General features: G+C 36.2%; 1 long non-coding RNA gene across 1 annotated transcript; it reads left to right on the top strand.

The window, feature by feature from the left end:
* Positions 1 to 4526: 4526 nt before the first annotated feature.
* LOC141399878 (uncharacterized) lies at positions 4527 to 5392 on the top strand. Its single transcript, XR_012412014.1, has 2 exons — positions 4527 to 5055; positions 5114 to 5392. It is a non-coding gene; the product is annotated as an uncharacterized lncRNA (long non-coding RNA).
* Positions 5393 to 11694: the final 6302 nt, after the last annotated feature.

Below are 11694 nucleotides of genomic sequence, written 5' to 3'. Positions count from 1 at the left end.
TCTGCTATTGAATCACTTTGATTAAATCACGATGGTAAAAGTTGTTTCAGGGGTAAGTCCATACTTCTTGAGAAAACAGCCCGTAGGTTGTAAAAACTCCCTATGGCACCCCCATGGTCTATGTCGGTCCATTCCTTTAAGTACCTTTTCCGCAAATTTTTTGAACTTTAATCCTAATCAACATTTTTGTCGGTTCATACGACCAAAATTTTGAAACCCCCTAAATACATAAATTTTTTGTGAAAAAAGTGTTTCAATTTGCACAGGCTGAGGGTATATCTCTGTCGGCTCAGCTGACTGATACTTTCTTACTTGGTTAATTTTTGTTTCAGAGAACCACGTCGTTTGATTACTCATATGGCATATTCTAGTATTTGTTTCACGGATTAAGCTTAGCTTAATTCTATGTCTGTGCACTCAAGGAAGTAGACAATTTTCTGCAACACTGTTAATTTAATATTTGTTTTTCTTACAAATGTTACACATTATCAGATGCTGATGATAATGCTTATGAACGCGGTAACACTTGTTCTCAAGTCGAAGGGGTTGAGTTTATGCATTCGCAGAAATACGTTTTTTATCAAGAACAAGTAAAAAATATCAGTCGGCTTTGCCGACAGAGATATACCCTCAGCATGTATATATTGAAATAATTTTTCCCAAACAACGTATGTACGAGTATTTAGGGGTTTTTAAAAATATTGGGAATTTGAACCGACAAAAATGTTCATTAATTAGAGATCAAAAGTTTTGCGGAGGAGATACTAAAAGGAATGGATCTACCTTGACCATTATTGAAGTGGATTTCCAGCCACTACATATGGTGCCATAGGGGGCTTTTACACCCTTCGGGATGTTTGCTCAAGAAGTATGGACTTGCCTCTGAAAAAAACGTTTACGATCGTAATTGAGGCAGCGAATGCAAGTTGCTTCAACAAAAATCAAAGTGATTCGATAGCAGGTTTTAAAGTGAACTTATCCGAAATTTTGTTTGGGAGGTACTGGATGAAGTGGACAAATATAGTCCATATTTGAACCTGATCTATATCTGGTATATATATTAGGATGTGTAAAGTATGGACCAATTCGGCCACTCCTTTCAAAAGTTACCGTACGAACAATTTTTCCGAACATTTTTGAAATTTTGTGGGGGAGGTACCGGAAGGAGTGGACCGATATGGCTTATCTTCGAACTAAAACTATGTTTGGACAAAATATTACTAAGGCCACATTTTGGACCCAATCGGCAGATCCGTTCGAGAGTTATCTTGCGCTCCAACCACTTCACACGGTGTCATCGGCGTTTTGTGCAATTTTCAGGCTATTTTCTCGGGAAGTGTGGACTTGCCCCTGATGAAACTTGTACCGTCGTATGTGGGGCAGTGAATACAAGTCGCTAAAACAAAAATCAAAGCGATTCGAGAGCAGGTCCTAAACTGAACTTATCCGAAATTTTGTGTTAGAGGTACCCGAAGGAGTGGACCGATTGAGTCCATATTGGAACCTCATATTACTCTGGCAGAAAGTTTACACTATACAAAGTATGGACCAAATCGGTCACTCCCTTCTAGAGTTATCGTGCGCACAAACTTTCCGAACATTTTCGAACTTTTGTGGGGGAGGTACCGGAAGGAGTGGACCGATGTAGCTCATCTTCCAGCTTAAACTAAGTTTGGACTAAATATCACGAAAGCCAAAATTTGAATCGAATCGGTTCATCCGTTCGAGAGTTATCGTGCGCTCCAGCCAGCGGGACAGACAGACAGACGGACGGACATGGCTAGATCGACTCCAAATTGTCTGAAACACATTTCGTCCAAACATACTTGGGGTCTAAAACCATTATTTCGATGAGGCACATTTTCATCGTATCAAAGTGTATATACCCTCCTTAGCCTAAAGGCTGAGGGTATAAAAATTATGAACTCTAACAATGCAATGCACACACACACACAATATGGGTCTTGGCTGCTCGCCTGCCTGCCTGCCAATAACATTTATGATAGCTTGTCTGAGCTTATAACGAAAGCGTTAAACAAAAGTAGATTTGTTAGAAACAGCCCGTAGGTTGTAAAAACTCCCTATGGCACCCCCCATGGTCTATGTCGGTCCATTCCTTTAAGTACCTTTTCCGCAAATTTTTTGAACTTTAATCCTAATCAACATTTTTGTCGGTTCATACGACCAAAATTTTGAAACCCCCTAAATACATAAGTTTTTTGTGAAAAAAGTGTTTCAATTTGCACAGGCTGAGGGTATATCTCTGTCGGCTCAGCTGACTGATACGTTCTTACTTGGTTAATTGTGTGAGTGAGCAAATTGACATACACCGAAAAGGTGCTCTTCTCGAATCGTTTTAATTTTTCTTGCAACAGGTTGCGCTCAAAGCCCCGATTACGATGGTACACTTTTTTGTGGCAAGTCCATACTTCTGGAGAAAAATAATCGAAAGCTGTAAAAACCCTACGGCCAGCATGTGTGTGTCTGGTGCGCACGACAAATCTCAAAACAAAAACTGTGTTGCTCCACACTTTGTATATCGTAATATTTCTTCGAATATTAAATAAAATTCCAAGGTGGTGTTTATAGTTCCACTCCTTCAGATACCTCCCCCGCAAAATTTCGGAAATATTCGCTAAAATGGTATGCACGATATCTCAACTTTAGGATATTGAAATATTTTGTCCAAAATTATTTTATGTTCAAAAGTGGGCCCTATCTGTTCACTACTTGGGGTACCACAGAAAAGTTCAACATTTTTGTGCAGATAAGAGTTTGTTCGAGTATTTTTTTGGAAATTTTTACCGAAGGTACTCCTAGTGACCCTGTTAACAACCATATTATATTTTTCGAAGGCAAGTACATGTGGCCCAACATCTCTAAATTATAGGGTAAACAACTGAAATGACAGGCTTGCGCGAAATTTGTCCAGAGGAATGATTCTCAAAATAAGACCCACTTCCAAAATGGACTATAGACCATTCATATTTTGGTCGATTCATACGCCCAAAATTTTGCAAACCTCCTAAATACATAAGTTTTTTGGAAAAAAGTGTTTCAATTCACACTGTCGGCAAAGCCGACTGATACTTTTCTACTTGTTTATTTCACAACCAGTAAGACTTCTGACGAATGAGGTTAAAGGTCCAATCTTAATTCGGGATGAGTAGACTACACTTCCTGTACATTTTACTGTCCTTTAACTTAGTATAATATACCGTTTGCATATATGTTAAAATAAATAATGTTTAAAAAAATCTTGTTCCAAATTTAATGTTATATTTCTATAACGTGTAAAAAATTTTGCTCGGAGTCGAGTTATTTTTTCGACTCAGACTCCGACTCCAGCAAAATTGCTCGACTCCGACTCCGAAACCCAGGTGTGGACTTCCTAGATATCACTTTTTCATTACAAACTCCTTAGGTCATGATAACTCAATTAATTCAATTAAATTTGTTTTAATTTGGCACTTTTGATTTTGAAACCTCAACATTTTGCCCCTCACACATTTATTTGGAATGTTTTAAATTTTAAACTTTTTATCATGGGGTGGTTTGTTGAAAGTAAGGTCCGGCTGATCTTATTGATTTTTCTCGATTTTGCCTTAAAATATCCTATGATACTGAGTGCAGTGCAGTATTTTGATGAAATGAGAAGAAGAAGTCCTAAACATTGCTTTGTTAAGTCAAGTCGGGATCATTGTTAAAATTTAATATACTCTACATTCTTTTGCATTAAAATAATTTCTACATTTTACAAATTTTCTCATGATCCACTGATGTTGTTGTTTCAGAGAACCACGTCGTTTGATTACTCTTATGGCATATTCTACTATTCCAATTTGTTTCACGGATTAAGCTTAGCTTAATTCTATGTCTGTGCACTCAAGGAAGTAGACAATTGTCTGCAACACTGTTAATTTAATATTTGTTTTTCTTACAAATGTTACACATTATCAGATGCTGATGATAATGCTTATGAACGCGGTGTAACACTTGTTCTCAAGTCGAAGGGGTTGAGTTTATGCATTCGCAGAAATACGTTTTTTATCAAGGAAAATTATGAACTCTAACAATGCAATGCACACACAATATGGGTCTTGGCTGCTCGCCTGCCTGCCAATAACATTTATGATAGCTTGTCTGAGCTTATAACGAAAGCGTTAAACAAAAGTAGATTTGTTAGAAAACAACAAAATAAAAATATATCGCAAAAAATATCAAAGAAGTCAGCCAACGGATATAAATAAAAAAGCTCTGGCTTTGGCAATTGCCACGACAGAAGACTGTGAACACAGACAGAGATGATGCTAAAATAAGTGAATATAACTAGACAATCAATGAGGTGCAAAAGTAGAAAAAAATACAAAAATAACAAAACGCTAAAAGTGAAGCCATAGTATAACGATCGATTTCTGGACTATGTGGCGTGTCACTTGTGGTCGTGAGAATTAGATTTAATTGATTTCCACACGCTACATAAATGCGACCTATTGCTAGTGCCGCTGCCGTCGATGATGATGATCAGTGCATGATTCGAACGTGAAGCAGCAACAACAATAATCTGAGCTGCGAAATAGAGGGAAAATATTTCACGTCTCAGAGGAAGAAGTCACATTCACCGCTGGCAGCATCATGGCTAGGCCATGATATATTCATATACACACACACGTATTTGTATAAAGCTCACCGTGTGATACATGTGTTTTTGTATTGCTGTGAAGTCATACCAGATGTACAACAAACTCTTAAAAGTGCGTAAAAAATGTTACAGCCCCTCACCAACAACAACAACAGCTTTGGCGGATTAATGAAGACGCAGGCCATCCATCTATGTGTGTCTATTGATTCCATCGATGTTTTGGGATGAACGCTGTTTCTATGAGACTTGGACATTTGCACGCATAGTGATTGAATTGAAGAAAATTTTATTTGATTTACAAAATGAATCCTAAGAAAATGACTGCTAGCTGCGGATGGAAACTTTGACTGTACGGTCAACGGCAACATATATAGATATTGTATAGCAACACAACAATAACAACAGCAAATGAAGTAATTTGAAATAATGAGTGATATTGTTTGTAAGCTTTGCCATTATTTTCTATTGCAGCGTCTGCAATGTGATTGATTTGTAACGCATGTTAAATAACACTACCAACAGGAAATTAAATGATAACATATTCACAGCGGTTTTCACCCCAACCATTGTTTGTCAGACAGTCTTTTGGTCACACTGTCGCCACAATAAATGAAATAAAAAGAAGAAAAAAAGTCTGAAACAATCACAATAGTAAATTGTAATGAAATTTTTGAAATATACGCAAATGTGTAAAGCAAAATATTTGTAAATCATTAAGTTCAAACATTTAAATAAATACATTTACTTGGAGTTTTTTGTTTGGCTTTCAGGTCAGAAATTAAAAAACAGTACATTGTGCAGAAACTGGACATACACCGAATTTCAAGGATGTCGAGGTATTAACCCAAGAAACGAATGGCAAGCGGAGATACATGCTCGAAATGCTCCACATAATAAATGTACCAGTGGAAAACCGAATGAACTACAAAATGGACACAGAACACTGTGCCCAGATATACAGGAACATTATTGAAAAACACAAAAACTTTCGTTAGTTGGAAATCTGTTGCGATCTAGTGAGAACGTGTAGTGGCAAGTTGCAAAAAGAAAAATATAAAATGTAATTATTAAAAACATGTTTTTGTTTATACTTTTATATAACAAAATGTTATTTGTTTTTCTTTTAAAATTTAAAGAAAATCCCTGATGATGATCATCGACGATGATCGAAATATTGGAAAATAAATAAAATAAAAAACAAAAATCTACTGTTTTTTAATTTCTGACCTGAAAGCCAAACAAAAAACTCCAAGAAATATAAGTCCAAAGGTCAACTATTATTACACCATAAATACATTTACTTTGATCTAGGATAGACAACTAAATTAATTTTCACGAACCTTCAATCCCTGAAGGGACCAGGAAAGACTTCTCTCATATCAATATATAATAATTTGGCCCTATTTCAGGTATTTTGACGTTTTGGTCACATTTTCAAACCGATTTAGCTATAATTTAAAATTTAAGGGTTCCTAGTGATCATCAAACTTATATTCCAACAAGTAAAATCGCCGTAAGTTCGGCCGGGCCGAACTTGTTACACCCTCCACCATGAGTTGTATTGCAGTAAAATGGAACAATTAGTCTATGAAGAAGACTAAATACCAAATTTCAGCAATTTCAAAATACCGAACTTCGGGAGGTACTGTTCTATGGGGGCTATATCAAAACTTCGATCTATACCGACAATTTTTGTGGGGGAAAGTTGTTAGACTCAGAGAAGACTAAATACCAAACTTCCGATATTTCGTAAGATAATGTGGGTAAAACCTTCAAAATATCTAAAATCAAGAGATACGCTTCGGTGGGGATATAGAAAGACGTGGACATGTACTGATAATTCTCTTCTGGAAGATTTTATAACCCAATGGATGACTAAATAAGAAATTTCAGTCATTTCGGTGGGATATTGACGTCACAACCCTCAGAAATACGAAAATCGGAAGGTACCGTTCTATGGACCTATACCGACGAATTTCAGTCGGAAGGGTTTTTACCACTATGGTAGACTAAATACCTAATTTCAGCCATTTCGGTGGCTGATTTTCGGTTGTGGCCACAATCCTTCAAAATACCGAAAATCAGCCACCGAAATGGTTGTGGCCACAACCTTCAAAATACCGAAAATCATGATGTACCGTTATTTCAGGCCAATATGAACGCTTGGACCTCTACCTAAAAATTTCAGGTGGAAAGTTTTGTACCCCCAACGAAAACTTAATACCAAAATTCAGTCATTTCGTTGGAATATTGAGGCCACAAACTCCAAAATATCGAAAATTGGGATGTACTTCTATGGGGCTTTATGAAAGTTGTACTCCAAATGAAGACTAAATACCAAATTTCAACTATTTCGATGGAATATTGATGCCACAAACTTCAAAATATCGGAAATCCGGAGATACCGTTCTATTGGGGCTATACTAATTCGTGGACCTATACCGAAAAAATGTGGGGGAAAGTTTTATACTCCCAACGAAGACCAAGTACCTAATTTCAGCCATTTCTGTGTGATAAGGAAGCTGAATCCTTCAAAATACCGAAAATCGGGTGGTACCATTCTATGGGGGCTATATGAAAGCGTGGACCTATACTGACAAATTTCAGGTGCAAAGTTTAATACCCCCAACGAAGACTAAATACCAAATTTCAACAATTTCGGTGGAATATTGATGCCATAAACTTCAAAATACCGAAAATCGGGAGGCATTGTTCTATGGGGGCTATATGAAAGCGTGGACCTATACCGACAAAATTCTGGGAGAAAGTTGGGGGCTATATTGACAAAATTCAGGTGCAAAGTTTCATACCCCCATCGAAGACTAATTACCAAATTTCAGCCATTTCGGTGTGATAATGAAGCTAAAACCTTCAAACATCCTAGAAGTAATAGAAACTTCTATACCAAATTACAAAGCTTTATCTTAAAAGTTGCGAGCTGTATCTTGATGTCAACAGACGGACGGACAGATGGATATTGTTATATCGACTTAGAATTTTACCCTGATTAAGAATATACACACTTTATAGTGTCTCCGATGAATATTTCGATGTGTTACAAACGGAATGACAAATTTATTTATACCCGCCATACTATGTATGGTGGAGGGTATAAAAATGGTGGGTATAGATTCATGTTTTGGTATAGTCCCCATATAACGGTACCTCCCGATTTTCGGTATATTGAGGATTTTAGCTAAAATGTTTAACCGAACTGGCTGTAATTAAACATTTGAGGTTCTCAGTGTTCACACAAATCGTCAACATAGGTCTAGGTTTTGGTATAGCCCCCATATAACGGTACCTCACGATTGTCGGTATTTTGAGGATTTTTACTAAAATTTTTAACCAAACTATCTGTAATGTTGACATTCATCGCCAAAAATCGTCAATATAGGTCCATGTTTAGTATTATAGTAGCCTTAACCACTATTAATTCGTACACAGAGCATATTTGAAGAATGTGTTATTAAAGTATGTATATTTGGGCGACCCAAAAAACAATTTCTTATTTATTTTGGATCTCCTAACCCCTAAATTTGTTTAAATTTGATTCAAAAACCTTATATATGAAATTTTACGGTGATCGGTTAACGTTAACCCGTGCCAACCAAGCGATCTTTGTTTTCATAGTAAATAGTATGGGGTCAAAGATGCATTTTCAAAAAAAATTCTCTAAAGGCCGCAATTATGTATCAATCGACGAAAAAAAGTTTTGAAAATCTATTCTCTTTAATTAAGTTTCATGTCAAAAAGTGATAAAAAATAAAAAAATACTTTACTACCCGCAAGGACGTTGACAGTTTGTGGTTTCGTGTTAGCATTAAGCCAGTTCAAACACTTTGTAGTCGGACCGTTTTCCCACCGATTTTGATATAGCTATATAGGGCTCAAAATAATCAAAATAGGCCAAATATGCATATTGGAGCTATATCAAAATTCAATCCTATTTTCACAAATATTTGTAGGATTCGCATTTATACACTCTACCATAGTATGGAATGTAAATTAAGTTTGTTTTTCCGCTTGTAACGCATTGAAATAACCATTTGCGACCATATAAAATGTATATATTCCTGATCAGGATAAAATTCTGAGTCGACTAGCTACAATTTTTAACCGAACTAGCGGTAATTTGGCATTTCAGGTTCTTAGGGGTCACAGCACTACTCCACCAAAAGCTGTTAACATATGTCCATATTTAGGTATAGCCCCCATATAACGGTACCTCTCAATTGTCAGTATTTTGAGGGATTTAGCCAGAATTTTAACCGAACTAGCTGTAATTTAACATTCAATGTTCTTTCCACCAACAAATTTCAACATAGGACCATATTTAGGTATAGCCCCCATATAACGGTACCTCCCGATTTTCGGTATTTTAAGGATCTTAGATGCAATTATTATCCGAACGAGCTGTAGTTGTACATTTAAGGCTCTTAATGGTCACGAAAGTTCTCCATGGAAAATCAGCATCGTAGGACCATGTTTTGGTATAGCCCCCATATAAAGCTAAGTCCCGATTATCGATATTTTGAGGATTTTAGTTACAATTTTTAACCAAACAAGGTGCAATTTGACATTTGAGATTCACAGTAGTTACGAAACTTCTCTACTAAAAAATCGTCCTCATAGTAGTCACAAAACTTTTCAACCAAAAATCGTCAACATAGCTTCATGTTCTGCTATAGCCCCCATAAAACGGTACCTCCCGATTTTCGATATTTTGAGGATTTTATCTACAATGAAGGCATTACAATTCATGAAGGAAACCCCCCTTCGATTGTATATGTGTATGTATTGAGAAAATGATTCCTAGACAAGACATTAGGGTGACTTAATAAAGAAAAAGACTTCAATAAATACTTCATAATTACAAATTTGTACAAATGTTTGTATAAATAGAAGTTATCAAAATCAGCCTTTGTCTTCTAGCCATTAGCATTCAAATACGCCTGATGAGCCTGGCTTAAACCACCAGGCGAAACGATCGTAGCGTAATGGTTGAGTGTGTGGTATTTCGCTAGAATTCATTTTTCAATACAAAACTCCTTAGGCCATGTTAGATCGATTAATCCAATTAATTATCTACAATGTTTGACGGAACTACCCGTAATTTGACATTTGAAATTCAATATAGTTCCACGTTTTGGTTTAGGTCCCATTTAACATACCTCTCGATATTCGGCATTTTGAGAATTTCAGCTTTTTTCCATGGCCGAATTTGCTGTAATTTGGCATTTGAAGGATCTATTGCGCACAACACTTCTCCAACAAAAGTTGTCAATATAGATTCATGTTTTGGTATCGGCCCCATATAACGGTAACTCCCGATTTTTGGTATTTTCAGGGTTTTGGCAATATTTTTTGATGGAGCTACCTAAAAATTGACATATGAAGGTCACTGCAGTCACGAAACTTCGCAACCAAAAACATATAAAACATCCATTTGATTGAACACATTTTTTAAATTAGATTACATAATTTAGGCTTTTGGATTATTGAGGGTCAAACAATTTTTGCACCTAAAATTGTGGACAGGCAAGAAAACTGCTTATTCCATTTCACGAGTTTAATGACTTTTTTTGTCGCCCTGGAATAGTTTTTATTGCCCCGATGAAGTTGTCCTTATTGCACCTCATACGCTTAAGCAGCACATACATTGGACTTTCTGTAATATTTTAATATTGCACATTGTATCCATAGCTGACCATCATAAACTACGTTTCTGAATAGTCAGTGTGTCATCTATGGATTGAGAAGCCATTTGGAGCCTATAGCCTTTGTACAGGTTGATCAACATCTATATGTTTTGTTAGCTCTTTCTTGGATAGGATCTTTCCATTTAAGTTCCTATCCATGATAGGGTTACTACAAGATACTTAACCTTATTGGACGTACTTACATACGTCTTGTTCAGGGAAACTGGTTGGTTCAGGTGTCTCAGTTTTGTTTTACTAGTTAAGAAACATATGTATTTCCAATTTTCCGGGTTTACGTTAATACCTCTTGGTTTAGCCCAGTTAATCGCAAGTTTTAATGCCGACTCGGCTCGTTTGCATAGCAGACTGGTTCAAATTCCCCATCGGTTAAAGTCTTTAATAGGGTATTTATGGTAGTAGCCCATAGGAGAGGTGATAAGATCCCCCCCCTTCCGTGTTCACTTACCAACGTAAACCCTTATTGTTACATCGTATATACCGCTGCTAATTCACCTATGCTTAACATCTTGTCCCTAGGGTCCAGTCCATCTGAAAATTATCAAAGGATTCAACAAGGTATTCGGTGCTGACGTTATTGAAAGCACTCTCGATGTCACTGCATACAGCCAGTGTATACATAAGGGTTATGACTTTTCGACATTTGTTCTCAAGAATTATTTCCTGTAGCACGTATGAATGAACTTTTGCCTATTAATCACAAAAATTACGTTTATTCCACTGAAATATAAAAAAAGTTCTCGCACAAATCGATTTAAAAAATATTTTTTTGAAAAATGTTTGAAATGAAAAAAATTGCTCAACAATTGCTGCTAATAACTAAAATAACGTTTATTTCATTCAAATATTGAAAAAGGTCATGCACAAACCACTTTGAATTTTTTTTTTTAGTTATATCTTTGAAAAAACTTTTCGGCATTTCTATGATTATCAGAATTAAAGAAAATTAGTGAGAAACCAAAGTTATGTCAGTTTGGTAATCTCATGTGGCTCTAAAGTTTATTTTCAATTATATACTATCTGCTTACAGTGCACAGTGGTGGCAATTACATAGGAAGGTGTGACAAAAATACTTCTAGATAATAGTATATCGAACTGAAATTGTTATCAATGGTACCTAGTGGCCTAAAAACACTCTAACAAAAATATAGCAGTCCTACGTTCAAGTTTTCGTGGGGTTCCCATGTAACGAATCATTTTGAATTTATTTATTTTACTGTTTCCAACTAGAGATGGGCGTGTGCCAAAAAAATTAGGCACGAACATGCACGAACACGGAACAAATTTTTTATGCACATTCACGCACAAACACGGCGTTTTTTAAGAAAGCAT

Source organism: Musca autumnalis, unplaced genomic scaffold, assembly GCF_047663935.1.
Source record: "Musca autumnalis isolate F117 unplaced genomic scaffold, ASM4766393v1 scaffold_3, whole genome shotgun sequence".
NCBI classification, from domain to species: Eukaryota; Metazoa; Arthropoda; class Insecta; order Diptera; family Muscidae; genus Musca; species Musca autumnalis.
This window is presented reverse-complemented; position numbering and strand designations above follow the sequence as displayed.